At 49.4% G+C, this 13,979-nt stretch overlaps 1 protein-coding gene across 18 annotated transcripts in view; it reads left to right on the top strand.

Moving 5' to 3' along the window:
• Nucleotides 1-13,979, top strand: part of LOC146868823 (uncharacterized) — a 467,456-nt gene that overhangs the window by 432,608 nt on the left and 20,869 nt on the right. Inside the window, exon 6 of one of the 18 annotated variants that reach the window (XR_014964970.1) lies at nucleotides 7,492-8,552. The exons of the other annotated variants lie outside the window; for them this stretch is intronic. The gene's annotated coding sequence lies outside the window, so the exon portion shown is untranslated. Of the gene's footprint in view, nucleotides 1-7,491; nucleotides 8,553-13,979 lie in introns of those variants that run through there. 18 annotated transcript variants of the gene reach the window in all.

Raw genomic sequence — 13,979 nt, forward strand, 5'->3', positions numbered from 1 at the left:
CGGATGGACCCCCATGAAAGCGCAGGCGTAAAGGGACATTGTAATCCCTGCGGCGGTGACTGAGCAGGTACCGTCCATATTGTAGAGATTACTGTCCCTCCGATCGGCACCTTGTGCCCATCGGATGCGTGGCAGATGGTCTCTCCGCAAGATGTCTCCGCATCCTAATGCGGCGGGTGGACCTGCAGGCGGACCAATGGCCTGATGGTGGCGGTCCCACCGCCATCTAATCAGGCCCAAAGTCCAGAAAAATTGAGGGTGGGCAAAAACAATGGAGGTAGAACAGTTAAGGCAACATAGGGGCATATCAGCAACAACAGGCGATAATTATTGCTAAGCGCACTTAGAGCTAGGATAATTATCGCTGGCTAACATGGATTTTTATCGCTGAGATAGCGTGCTATTAGCAACGCTTATCTCAAAAGCGATAAAAATCCTAGCGCTAACTGCCAAACGTGAGATTATCGCTGGAAACCCAGCGATAATCTCACGAAGTTTGGCGTTAGCTTGATGACAGGGCCTCACATACTTAGCCATGATATCCACCGTACATAGGATATCATGGCTAAGTCAGCCCTGAAGCAGGCGTAAGGAAAGTAGCGAAAACAGGGGTTATCGCTACTTTTCTTGCCGCTATGCTTCATAGCGTGGGGCTTGATGATAGGAGAAATGTCGCTTAGCGAAATTTTTTCCAGTCATGTCAGGTCAGGAACGCACACTTTGCATCTCATTAGAGATGCAAAGCTGGGCGTTAAGAATCTGGGCGCTAATGCAAGGTTTCACGCGATAGGGTGACCTTGCTAATTAGGCAATAAAATTATCGCTGCTTTTTGCCCGAAAACAGACGCAAAAGCAGCGATAATTTTATATCGCCTCGTTGCTGATATGCCCCATAATTCCTATCCCACTCTTACCCAGCCCGTGAGTAGATCAGTTCATGGAATTTAAGTTTTTTTTAGAAATGTACTTTTATCAAAGAATGTGATTATTGTTGTTCTTCCCCACCTCATTATTTCCAAACACTGTTTATCACCCAAAACTCAGTTATCTGACACAGCACAATTCCGAAAAAATTAGCAAAGAGAACCAGAAAGGTATACTGTGCAACCTTCAGGTTACCATATTGAGGTACTTATAGTCAGAAATGTGAATACCTCAATCTTTACTTTATTTTTCCTTCTTTTTATGAAGCATTTAAATCGGGCCACTAACTTTAAAGGTCTGGTGTTAGCCAATACCATTTGATTTTACTAAAATGATATGTAAAGTATACTTGCAGGGGTTTTCCACCACCTCTCTTCCTCCATTGGTCTGTTGGTGTGTCATTCACATTTTGCTTCCGCCCACTACAGCATGGGTCTGGCTCAGCCTATCCCAGCCTCTGGCTAACTTAATTTTGAGTGACTGCATTTAGCCCTTCCACAAGGAGTGTATCCGCACACAAGGTAGTTCTCTTAAGTGCCAGTATTCTTATTTTTACTTTATCTTTATTTTAGTGTTCCCTTTGTTTGTAGACCTACCAGACGAGAGCACAGAGCTCAGTCCAGATTTATCAGTTCCTGTCTCTTGCCAATGCTGTTGTAAATTCCTTTTGAAGTGGCCTTTGTTTATTTATATCGCTGCTGCTTTTTAAGATCATGAAAGCTACTCACATGACCTCTGAATTCGAACTCATGAGGGTGCTCTATCTTTAAAATCCTGTCTGTCTCGCCTTCTTTCTGTCATTCATGCCTTCTTTCTTTCTTTCTTTCTTTTTCTTTCTTTCTTTCTTTCTTTCTTTCTTTTTCTTTCTTTCTTTCTTTCTATCATTTCTGTCTTTGCTTTTCTTTCTTTTTCTCCTTCTCTCCTTCCCGTTTTTCTTCCTTATTTTCTTTCTTTCCTTTCCTTTACTTTTCGTTCTTACCTTTTTTTTTCTTGCCTTCATCTTTCCTTCTTTTTTTATTTTTTCCTTTTTTCCTGTTTCTTCTTTTCTTTCTTTCTTTCTTGTTTTCTTGCCTTCTTTCTTTCTTTAATGCCTTCCTCCTTTCTTTAATGCCTTCCTCCTTTATTTCGGTTTTGCGTGCACAGAGCCTGCACTGTGCTTGTGAAAGTGTTTGTATTTAATATATATCAAAAGGGGCTGTTATCATTCCCGTTGCTGAAGTACTGTGTTCATCCGTTTTTGTGTGGAACACTTTATTTTCCTTTCCCTGGCTGCACGCATTGAAACCGTGTCACGGATTTTGTTTACTTTACCTGGTTGTCTATTAGCGCTGCATTAATTGTTTATAATGGACAAAAACGTTCCCACGCATAACCTAAAAATTAATAAAAAAATATAATGATGACGCGTACTAACTTAAAGGGCCGCATGTCGCATTTGTCCGACGCCCTCCTCTCCCTGTGTGAGCACTGTTTCGAGCACTTCAGCAATGCATGCCCATCTGCAGAGCCATCAGTAATGCTCGTGGGATGCCGGGTAAACACTGCCGCGGTATTTTGGTTCAGGCTCTATCATTTTGCCTCAAAGGACAATGGCAGGTGAGCACAAAAGACGGTGTTTAGCTTCCGATTTTTGCAAGTGCATGTGTCTGCAGTCTCTCGCTTGAGTAGTGCCCACGCATGCTCCTAAGCGCAAAGGAATGATCGCTACACCTGGAGTCCCTATGGCGGGGAGTAAGTAGCAGGCCTGTAACATTATTTCAGTACAAATTTGTGTTTTCCATTTACTTTTTCATGTTTATTTCATTTTCTTTTGCCTCTTCCTCTGCTTCTTTGTCTCAGTAGTTTCCTTGTCTCTGTGCATTTTTCGGTGAGGCATTGTTCATTTCTGTATGATAGTGTCTTAAACTGTCTTTGGATATGTCCTGTGGTGCTGTGTGGTCTCCACCTCTGTAGATGCCCGTGCATGGCTCAGCTTTTACGAGTTTGAACCTCAGGCTTCAATGCTGACTAGAGCTCTTCCTGTGAGCCACTGCCAACACCAGCCTCGTGCAATCCCCTCACCACAGGAAGTCCGTCGGGCCTCAGAGAGGAGGTGCAGTCTGTGCAGAAGCCTGAGTGAGAGGCAGTTGCTCGTGAGGAGTGAAGGCTGCAGGACCCCTGCACACACTGCAGGGGGCACAGGGCAGTCCTTATGGACACAGCAGACGCCTGGCTGCAGGGCAGCCCCACGTAGAGAGACTTCTGTTAGGCGCTCAGGTGATGGCTTAACTGTAAGACTCCCTGGGAGAGGCAGGCGCTACTGTAGGCGCTCAGTTGATGTCTGACGGATTGAAGGGCATGCTCCAGGCATGACGTTTCCCTAGGAGGTCAGCTGATGTCTGATTGCAGAGTACCCCGGGGCACCGGTGCCTACTCTAGGAACGTAGCTGATTCCCACAGTGTGATTTGTCACCAATTATAGGCACAGCTGGTGTGAATCTTTAGGACACCTGGGAGGTGGGGCGGTGTTCTCTAGTTCTCAGCTCGTGTCCGAGTGCAGGGCACACCGATGGTGGGAGGATGGGGTTCCCATGTCTCCTTTCATCCCATTATCCCCACATGAGATGAAAACTTGTGTTAAAATGCAGAACAGGGACTCAAGGGTTGTCTCAGCTATATGCCAGCCTATGCACTCTAGTGACTCAGCTCTATCCCAGCCTATGCACTCTAGTGACTCAGCTCTACCCCAGCCTATGCACTCTAGTGACTCAGCTCTATCTCTACCCCAGCCTATGCACTCTAGTGACTCAGCTCTATCCCAGCCTATGCACTCTAGTGACTCAGCTCTACCCCAGCCTATGCACTCTAGTGACTCAGCTCTACCCCAGCCTATGCACTCTAGTGACTCAGCTCTATCCCAGCCTATGCACTCTAGTGACTCAGCTCTACCCCAGCCTATGCACTCTAGTGACTCAGCTCTATCCCAGCCTATGCACTCTAGTCACTCAGCTCTATCCCAGCCTATGCACTATAGTGACTCAGCTGTATCCCAGCCTATACACTCTAGTGAGGTCTTTCTTAATATTTTGAAGACTCATCTGTCGGTCAACATTTCTCTCTGTTATGTTTTCACTCTTCACACTCTGACTGTCTCTTCCTCACAACCCCTTCTCAGTGTCTCTCGTCTCTATCTCGACTTTTTTCTCTGCCTTCTCTCTCCTTCCCCTTTCTCTTCCTCCCTGCCATCCAACTCTCACCCATCTCTCTCTCTGTCTGTCTGCCTCCCTCTGTCCCCATACACTCACTTTTTTGTGTTCTTTTTCTTTCTTTTCACTTGCTCTTACCCCCCCACCCCCCTCCCCCCACCCTCTCTCAAACTCCTTATTCTCTGATTCTATTGAACTGTCTAAGCATGTAATCTTACTCCACAAGAGTCAAAAGTACAGTTAATGTAAAAGGGTCATGATTTTAATGGTGCAGCAGGTGCGGTGACACCAAGATCAAAACCTCTAGGCACCCCACTAGACACCTAATATTGCAAATTTTTACTACTAAATAGACACTCACAAGTGCAGTTACCTTGCAGACAACAGGGTCATGATTTGAATGGTGCAGCAGGTGCAGCAGCACTGGGTCCAAAAGTTGTCAGAACTTCTCTAAACTCCTAATATTGCTGTATCTTACTACTAAGGGGCCAATTCCGATACCGGCCGCAAAACGAACCGACCGACACAGACCCGGACCGGATACCGACCGGCACGGATCAACGGCGTACGACCCGTGCAGTACGATGCGACGCGAGTGAATTACAACCGACACGTACGGAATGCAAGCCATATGACCGAGCCGTGGGGAAAATAGTGATCCGGCCGGAAACCAACGCGATTTTCACCGACCGACACAAACCCGGAATGAACCCGACCGACCCGTACCCACGATGTCCGATCGGCGCAGTACGATGCAATGCGTGTAAAACCAGACCGACTCGCACAGAGACCAAGCCGCACGACCGACAGACAACCGGGCCCACAAGCAATAGAGAACTTCGCGACCGACGCGTATGAAACCCAGAAGATAGGCAGCGTGAACGAGGCGGAGAAGCCCGCACGAGACAACAGCAGCATCCGTTTCCATCAGATGAACGTCTCCTTCATGCCTACAAAACCCAAAGGAAAAAAGACAAAAAAAGGACCAAACAAGCAATGACAAAGCCAATAAATATACAACAAAAAAAACTGGGACAAAGACACACCCACAACTCCAACTATATAAAGGACTACAATCACTACCATCATCCCTTGCAAACAGAAGACACAGCCAGCAGCAAACACCATTACACAGTAACCACAGACACACTCACAACTCACCTATCACAGAACCCACACACCATCAGCACCTCATACAAAAGCACACACACATACAGCCAGCAAAACCAACACCAACCCACCCTCACTTGCACCCTCACACACACATCCCTCACCACCACCATCCATCACCATGCCCCCAAAGAAGAATCCAAAGTTCACAGATAGTGCGTTAGAAGTGCTGGTAGACGAGATCATCAGAGTAGTGCCACATTTGTTTGGTACATTGGTCCAAAGGACCCCCATGTCACAGAAAACCAAGATGTGGGCGAGGATTGTGGACAAGGTGAATGCTCAAGCACCAGCAAGGCGCACAAAGGACGATATCCAGAACAGGTGGTATGACGTGCGCAGGAGGGTCAAGAAACTCATCGAAAAAGATCACGCCCTGAGTCAGTGCACCGGCGGTGGCCCTCCTGCCAAACCAGTCTACTTCAGGACCTGGGAGGAGAAGGTGCGGGACATCCTACCACCAGATAGCGTCCATGGGCTAACAGACATACCAGAACCTGGTGAGTACACAAACAACATACCCAAGATTGTGTGGCAAGGGGACAGTGAAACCATGCACCGCAAGCAAAGCTACAGTAACCAATAGATAATCATACCAAGATGTGTATGCCGGTCAGACAAACACAATACCTGCCATCTCATAGTGACTTGGAACTGTGTCATGACATGCACCAACCTACAAACAAATAGAGCAAGCCAGTGGCACAAAGCTAAATAGACACTGCCAGACAGTTTGCCACCACAAACACACTACCTCACAGTGCAGCTGACTGACAGGAAGGAATAGTGGGGATGCAGGTGAAGTGAGTGTATCCAAAAGCATGATGGGACCTGTAGTCACAGATAATGCCCCCCCTCCTGATTGGCCCATCAAGACCTCTCTGAAACATGCCCACATCACAGGGAGTGGAAAATGACTGACAAGATGGCTGACACTGGCTCCTGCTAGGGGTTGTGTGCAAATCAGAAGCAGGACACCACTGACTGACATCCTGAAAGGCAACTTGCACGCCCTACAATGGAAGCACGTTTCATGATGGGAAGGTGGACTGACAGCCCTGACTATACTTACCAGCGTGTGGAGGCACCCCCCCCCCCCCCCCCTCAACACAAACTCCACACAAATCACCGGGTAGAATGCATTGACACATACCTCAGTGAAATATCAGCAAAAGATACCCCGTACTGGGTGCTGCTGTGTCAAGCACAGGGGCTCTCTTTGGACTTGTAGCCAAACAAACACCAGGATTTCACAGTCAGCCATCTTGCCATTGCTGTCACACTCCCTCACAGGGAAGCAGAGTCAAGAGGAAGGAAGTATGTGCATGCTGGGAAGGGGGGTGTAGCCAAGAGTATGATGGGAGTCGCAGTCACAGACAATCTACACCCACCCACATGGCCCAGCAAGCTCACACTGAACCATACTCGCCCCACAGGGAGTGGGAAGGGACTGACAAGATTTTCTGGCACTGGGCTCTGTTGTGGGGAGCACAAGGCCCTGCTGGGAACTGGGCACCAACAAACACCAGGACTTCACAGTCAGCCATCTTGCCATTGTTGTCACACACCCTCACAGGGAAGCAGAGTCAAGAGGAAGGATGTATGGGCATGCTGGGAAGGGGGGTGTAGCCAAGAGTTTGATGGGAGTTGCAGTCACAGACAATCTACACCCATCCACATGGCCCAGTAACCATGCTCGCCTCACAGGGAGTGGGAAGGGACTGACAAGATGTCTGACACTGGGCTCTGTTGTGGGGAGCACAAGGCCATGCTGGGAAATGGTCAACAACAAACACCAGGACTTCACAGTCAGCCATCTTGCCATTGCTGTCACACTCCTCACAGGGAAGCAGAGTCAAGAGGAAGAATGTATGGGCATGCTGGGTAGAGGGGTGTAGCCAAGAGTATGATGGGAGTTGCAGTCACAGACAATCTACACCCACCCACATGGCCCAGCAAGTACTAACTGAACCATACTCGCTCCACAGGGAGTGGGAAAGGACTGACAAGATGTCTGACTCTGGGCTCTGTTGTGGGGAGCACAAGGCCATGGTGGGAAATGGCCAACAACAATATCAAACTCTGTCCGTGACAAGCTGGGAAAAAGCAGTGTACAGGCAGGCATCTGTTTGAGAAGTAGAAAATGTCATGTTTGTGAACCATCGATGCATGTAGAAACATAACTCACATCGTGTGTCTCTTCCAAACACAGGTGGTGCTGGCCACCTAGCACCAAATGATGAGGATTCCCAGTCCCAGACTCTGGCGGACACTGAGCTGTCTGGTCTGACTCTGTCCTCTTTGGATGACGACGACCAACCTGTCCACTCCGGTGTGAGGCATCATGCAGCACCAGCAGCATCAACATCTGCAGCCCCTGTACCCATGCCTCCAGCATCTGGAAAACGACAAGGCACCCCTGTCAACACGGACAGACCAAGGCCAATGAATACCCTCAGCACAGGGACACAGGACCCCCCGGAAGCTACAGCAAACACCACCAGCAACACCACCCAAGTGGTCCCAGTGTCACCTGTGCGTCCCGCCGCTGGTCCGGCCAGTGTGGATAGGGGTGCTGGGAGGGGTAGGAGGCAGAGAGCGCGCCTTGCAGAGGGGTCTGGACTGCATGATGACTCCCACCTGGCACGTATCATAGATGCGTACCAGGATATCACTGGAGGATTTGGCCAGGTAGTAGGGATCCTCAAGGACATGCAACAGGAGCAGGTCGCCCACCATGCCCGCATGGAGGCCAAGTGGGATGCCCTTACTGTGTGCATCGGGACATATTCCAATGCCTCCGCCAGATCAACACAAACCTGTTCACAACTCCCTGTGTGGCCACAATATCTGTCACAACGCCATCTGCCAGCGCCACAGGGAGGGAGGAGGACTCTGCCGGAGAGTCCCCTGCACCACAGAGGCCTGCACCTGAGGATCCCCCCCCCCCCCCGGAAGAACAGGGGTCATCCGAAGAAGGACATGTGAGAGGCAAATGTCCCAGCACATCCCCCAGGGCCTCTAAACCTGTTCTGGACAATGTTCTTTGTGCGCAACCCATTCACCTTGTCCAATCACACACAACTCGCCCACATGACACGGAGGGCTCATGTTGGGCCAATGTAGCAGATGACTGTGGACTTTACTCTGGACATTTCATCTACCAGCACTTCCAACTCTAATGTGAACTTTGGATTCGAAAACCAATGTACAGCACCCACCATCCTGTGCACTTCCCTCACACATGTTTGAAAATAAACTCACCAGTACACCATACTTGCCTCTGTTGTGATTCCAACTTGTCATGTGTCAGGGAGATGTTGATCTGCTACACAACACAGTGCATGCCAAATACTGCTACAATGTGACCAGCGTAAGGTGAGTAATGGTGATGTGACACATGTGAGGGAGACACACCAGTATGGCCCCAAAACACATACCCACCATGGCCATGTTACTCATCCCACACCATGATGTTGACCTGAAACACATTGGCATGCACAGACACAACACCAACCCCAGTCAGTGATAACAAGTCCACAGGTGAGGTAAGCAGATGTCAATCAGATGTGGGAAGACAGACAACGCACATAACAAAGCGTAGCACAGGTTCATTACACATCAGCAACACGTTTATTCCACAATATTTGCACGGTAATTCTACGTAAAACTGGACACACGCTCACAAAGGTTTGGAGAATTGAAGTCCAGGGATGTGTGGTACATCAGTTGATGGGAATTGACAACTTCCACACTGGTGTTGGATTCTGGGTGTTGGGGGTCAGTGTTGACCAAACAACAGGCAAAGTACCTGGGAACGACAGACACAAGACACAGTCAAAAGCACAGCAGAACAGGAGTGAAATGCAATACACATGCACAAAACATGTTGCAAGAAACCTACACAAAAACAAGTTAGCAGTACTACCCTATTGTGGAGTACACACCACCTGAATGGACACATCACTGCACGCATCCAGTCATGTGGCACACAGACACACTCAGACGGAAACAGAGCTGCCACAACACATTCCAGGCTACCTCCATACATTGACATAACAACCCTTGAAACTCACATTCAGGTGAAGAAGTTGTTGATGAGCTGTGAGCGGACGTCACCCTCATCCTCATCATCACTGGCATCTTGGCCCAGGCCGGGATCCTCCACAGGTGCCGGAGGTTGGTCATCGTCATCCTGAATGAGAGGCACCTCCTTCCGCACTGCCATGTTGTGTAGCATGCAGCAGACAAGGATTATTTTGCACACCTTTGCAGGCTCATATGGGAGGGCCCCTCGGTCTTGTCCAGGCAGCGAAAGCGGCTTTTCAGGAGGCCGAATGTCCGCTCAATCACCCTCCTACTCCGACCATGTGCCTCATTGTAGTGCAGCTCGGCTGGTGTCACAGGGTTCCTGAGGGGTGTCAGCAACCACGGCATGTTGAGGTATCCGGAGTCACCTACACACACAAAAGTTAACAAGTAGCTGAGTTTTGTAGGAGTGCGGAATACAATATTGACAAACACACACAATGGGAAACAGTCAGTACACACCGACAAGCCAGGCATGCTGAGCTGGCATCTGTGACATCAACATTTCAATGCGACTACTCCTCATAATGTAGGCATCGTGCACAGAACCAGGGACCCGTGCACACACATGTGTGATAGACATGTCAGCAAGACAGACCACCAGAGCATTGATGAAGTGGTAGTGCTTCCTGTTCCGGTATACCTGCTCACGTGCCTGTGGTGGTATCAGGGCCACATGTGTCCCATCAATAGATCCGATGACGTTTGGCATCCTCCCCAGTGTATAAAATGCATCCTTTATTTCAGGGAGTTCAGCTGGGCTAGGGAACTTGATGTACAGGTCTAGGAAATGCAACACCCCCACCAAGACATCACGTAGCACCCGACTAAACATAGTTTGCGACATCCCACCAGCAGTAGCCACAGTGTACTGGAAGGTACCAGTAACAAAGAAGTGCAGGCCTGCTATCACCTTCACCTCTGGGGTCAGTGCTGTAGGGTATGTCCGGCCAGGTAGCAGATGTGGCGCCAACTGCTCTGCCAACTCCTCAATCAGTGGCCTGGTGAAGCGGTACTGTCTGATGCAGTCGCGTTCCTGCATGGTTGCAAGGTCTGGAAGCGGTCTATGGACAGCTGGTGCCCTGCAGTACAGAGATGCACAAAGGAAGATTGTCAGTTCATCCACCCATGTGGCCATGACCAGGCTCAATGATAGATCATGACATTACACAATGTACTGAGGTGTGTGCTGTTGGGCATGGACACATATGTCACCTACATGACCACCACCTCACATCTCAATTCGACATGTGCACATGAGTCCCATGTAGTGCAATGGCCAATCATCTGGCTGTGTCACCCAACCTATGTACTGCTGCGACGTTCCAAACACACACCACAGTGACACGTGATGCCTGATGTCTCCCAGGCATCACAGATCTTTGCCATGCAGAAACCCAGGGTCCCTGTATTGCCACATCGACACTGGCATGGACATAGTGTATCACGTACACACCGCAAGGCAAGCGTAAGTCCCACAGGTAGTGGCACTGTTGTTCCTGCCGGCCCTACATGTACATCTCTTAGATACACACACACCATCAAGTTTGATGCATATACCATATGGATGTGGAGACTGTTACCCATTGGGCACATTTGATCAGACACATCTGAGACACAACATGCACACAGACTGTGGTTGCACATCAGTATTGTGGCTACAGGTCTCACTGTGACGTACATGCCATCACCCCATGGACTCAGGGTGTATGTGACATGCCCAAAACATATCCAACATGAAACTGTGTCCATGACGCATGCCCATTACTGTACAATTGCACATCACAGTGGTAATGTGCACAACACACAAAGGATTCTGCCCCCATGTACACGTGCACAGCCTGGGAGTGGCTGCACAAAAGTGCCACCCAAAAAAACAGATGTGGCCCCCCCAAACACCCAGGGAATGCAGCCTTACATGCCATGGGACACTGTGTGGCCAATGCTGTAGTGTGGTAGGTGTGCACAGGTGTCCCTGGCTAGTAAATGTGTGTTGAATCCGTAGAATAGTCACACCAATGAGGTCCGACGCGGGTGACAATGCGTACGCATTGCACGGTTCATGACTGAGCCGTGCGTATGCTTTGTCATTGAATGCAATGAGGTCCGACGCGGGTGAGAATGCGTACGCTTTGCACGGTTCATGACCGAGCCGTGCATACACTTTGTCATTGAATGCAATGAGGTCCGACGCGGGTGACAATGCGTGTGCATTGCACGGTTCATGACCGAGCCGTGCGTACGCTTTGTCATTGAATGCAATGAGGTCCGACGCGGGTGACAATGCGTACGCATTGCACGGTTCATGACCGAGCCATGCGTACGCTTTGTCATTGAATGCAATGGGGTCCGACGCGGGTGACAATGTGTACGCATTGCACGGTTCATGACCAAGTCGTGCGTATGCTATGTCATTGAATGCAATGAGGTCCGACGTGTGTGACTATCATGCATACGCTTCGGTCAGGCATGGTCCGAGACAGGCGTACGCCTTGGCCTTGGCCATTGAATCATATGGAGACGGGTGCATATGTATTTTCAAAATGCGCATTGTACAGTCAGTTGACCGAGCCGGGCGCACCCATTGGGTCCGGACTGTCATGGAGACGGATGCGGATTCAAAACTTGTACGAGTTGTGCACTGTAAATTCAGTTGGATGCCTACAACAATGTTGCAATTTCAAGTGTTTCATGAAGGTGAAGATTTGAACGATGCGGAAAGCGTGTACGAGTCGTACATTTAAATGGATTGGCCAGATTCATAGAATGCAACCGTGTTGGACCTATCACTTGGGACACATGGTGCAGATTCTGCCTCTGCAACACAGATCTAAGGCTGGCTGGCCCCCAAGGAGCTCACTTGCCTGCACTACATGCTACTGGACCACATCCCTGCTACTACTGCTGCTGTCTCTGCATCCTCTGGCTCCTGCTATGGCACATACTTTGGAGAGGGCCCCAGCCTTCACTGAGGAGGAGAACCAGGCCCTGCTGGACGGGTTCCTTCCACAGTACAGCAAGCTCTATGGGAAACCAGGGGAGCAGGTGAGTGTGCAGTCCACTGCCTTCATAATTATGCATGTTGTCTGACTAGCAGTACTAGCAGTGTGTACACCAGTGACAAGCATTCTCACTGAGTACTTTCTTCCCCCAAAGTGTGTAGGTACATGTAATGAACAGGTGTCCTGCTGCTAAAGGCATTGTTAACATGTCAGACATGCAGGTGATTTGTCCTTCCCCATGGTTGCACTACCTGTGTAACTCATTTCCCTTTGTGATGATGACATGCATATCCAAATGTGTGCTGCACAAATCTGGGGCATGTGTGTTAATGTACTTTTCACTTTGTCATCCTCACAGGTTGATGCCCACGAGAAGCAGGAGATATGGCTGACCATCGCCCGGGCTGTTCGTTCGCTGGGGGTCTACAAGTGCTGGATCCGCAACTGCCAGAAGAGGTGGCAGGACCTTCGGGGCTGGACCCGGAGGATAGCTAGAGTCCAGCTGAAGCTGGTAGCTCAGCGCAGGAGGGGCGGACACCGGACCTGGATAGGCAGCTTAAGGCCAGACAGCAGCAGGAAGGGGGTAAATCCATGCCTAATCTGTGTACTATGTCTGACATGCTAATTGCAGTCTTTTGGCCTGGTCACACTTCCACATTACGTAGGTCTTGTAGTCCAATACTCAGGTCCCTCAATTGTGTGATGCACCCTCCTCATCTGTTCCACAGGTGTGGCCCCTACAGTCTGTTGCTTGTGTCAGATATGCTTCATCTACCGGACAGCATCTGTTCCCATGACTCTGTTGTGGTTCATGGGTGGGTCAATTGTTTGCCCAATGCCTAAGATCTGACATGTGATCTGTGTGTGCCCTTGAGATGTGTTCCAATTGCTGGTCTGACTCGCCACATGTGGCTGGGGTATTCCAAACAAACCCATGCAGCAGGGGACTCCAATTTTGGGGCTTCAGGAGTATGTTTATCAAGTATTTCACACTTGCTTAGCCACCTGACTACTGTCCAGGGCCAAACACTGTTTCATGTAGACCTGGCCAGTCATGCCTCCTCAAGGGCATTTAGAAACACTCTGTAATCCCACTCCTGTGTATCAAATTACAGGTTGTGATTAGTGACATGTGCCCTCAGGTGTCTGCCTCTGTGTCATTAGGGTGTGACTTGTTGTTACGTACAACTGGGGTGTCCATGATTCAGAGGGTCAGCATGACATCTGAGATGTGACTGTGAGAGACAAGACCTGTGTGGCATATTGGTGTGTGATCATCTGACAACGCACAAAGGTGTATGCAACTGTGTCCTTCATGCAGCTGGGTTACATGCATGGCAGACTGTGATGTGTTAATGTACAGGGAGTTGTGTCTGCAGAGACTCATATGTCTGATTTGCATGATGTGGGGTCTTCTGGGACCTGTATATGTTGTTTGCAGAGGATGGGCAAGTGCGCCGGTCATCTGCAGAGTTAGCTTTACCCCTTGTCTAGGATTGTGAGTCAGTGCATATTGTTGTCTGGATGGCTTGCCTCTGTGACAGGAGACAGTGTTGACTGACTTCCTGGGCATCCCAGTGCCATGGCATTTAACTTGCTATGAGTGATC

This window comes from Triturus cristatus, chromosome 1_2 (genome assembly GCF_964204655.1).
Source record: "Triturus cristatus chromosome 1_2, aTriCri1.1, whole genome shotgun sequence".
Lineage (NCBI taxonomy): Eukaryota > Metazoa > Chordata > Amphibia > Caudata > Salamandridae > Triturus > Triturus cristatus.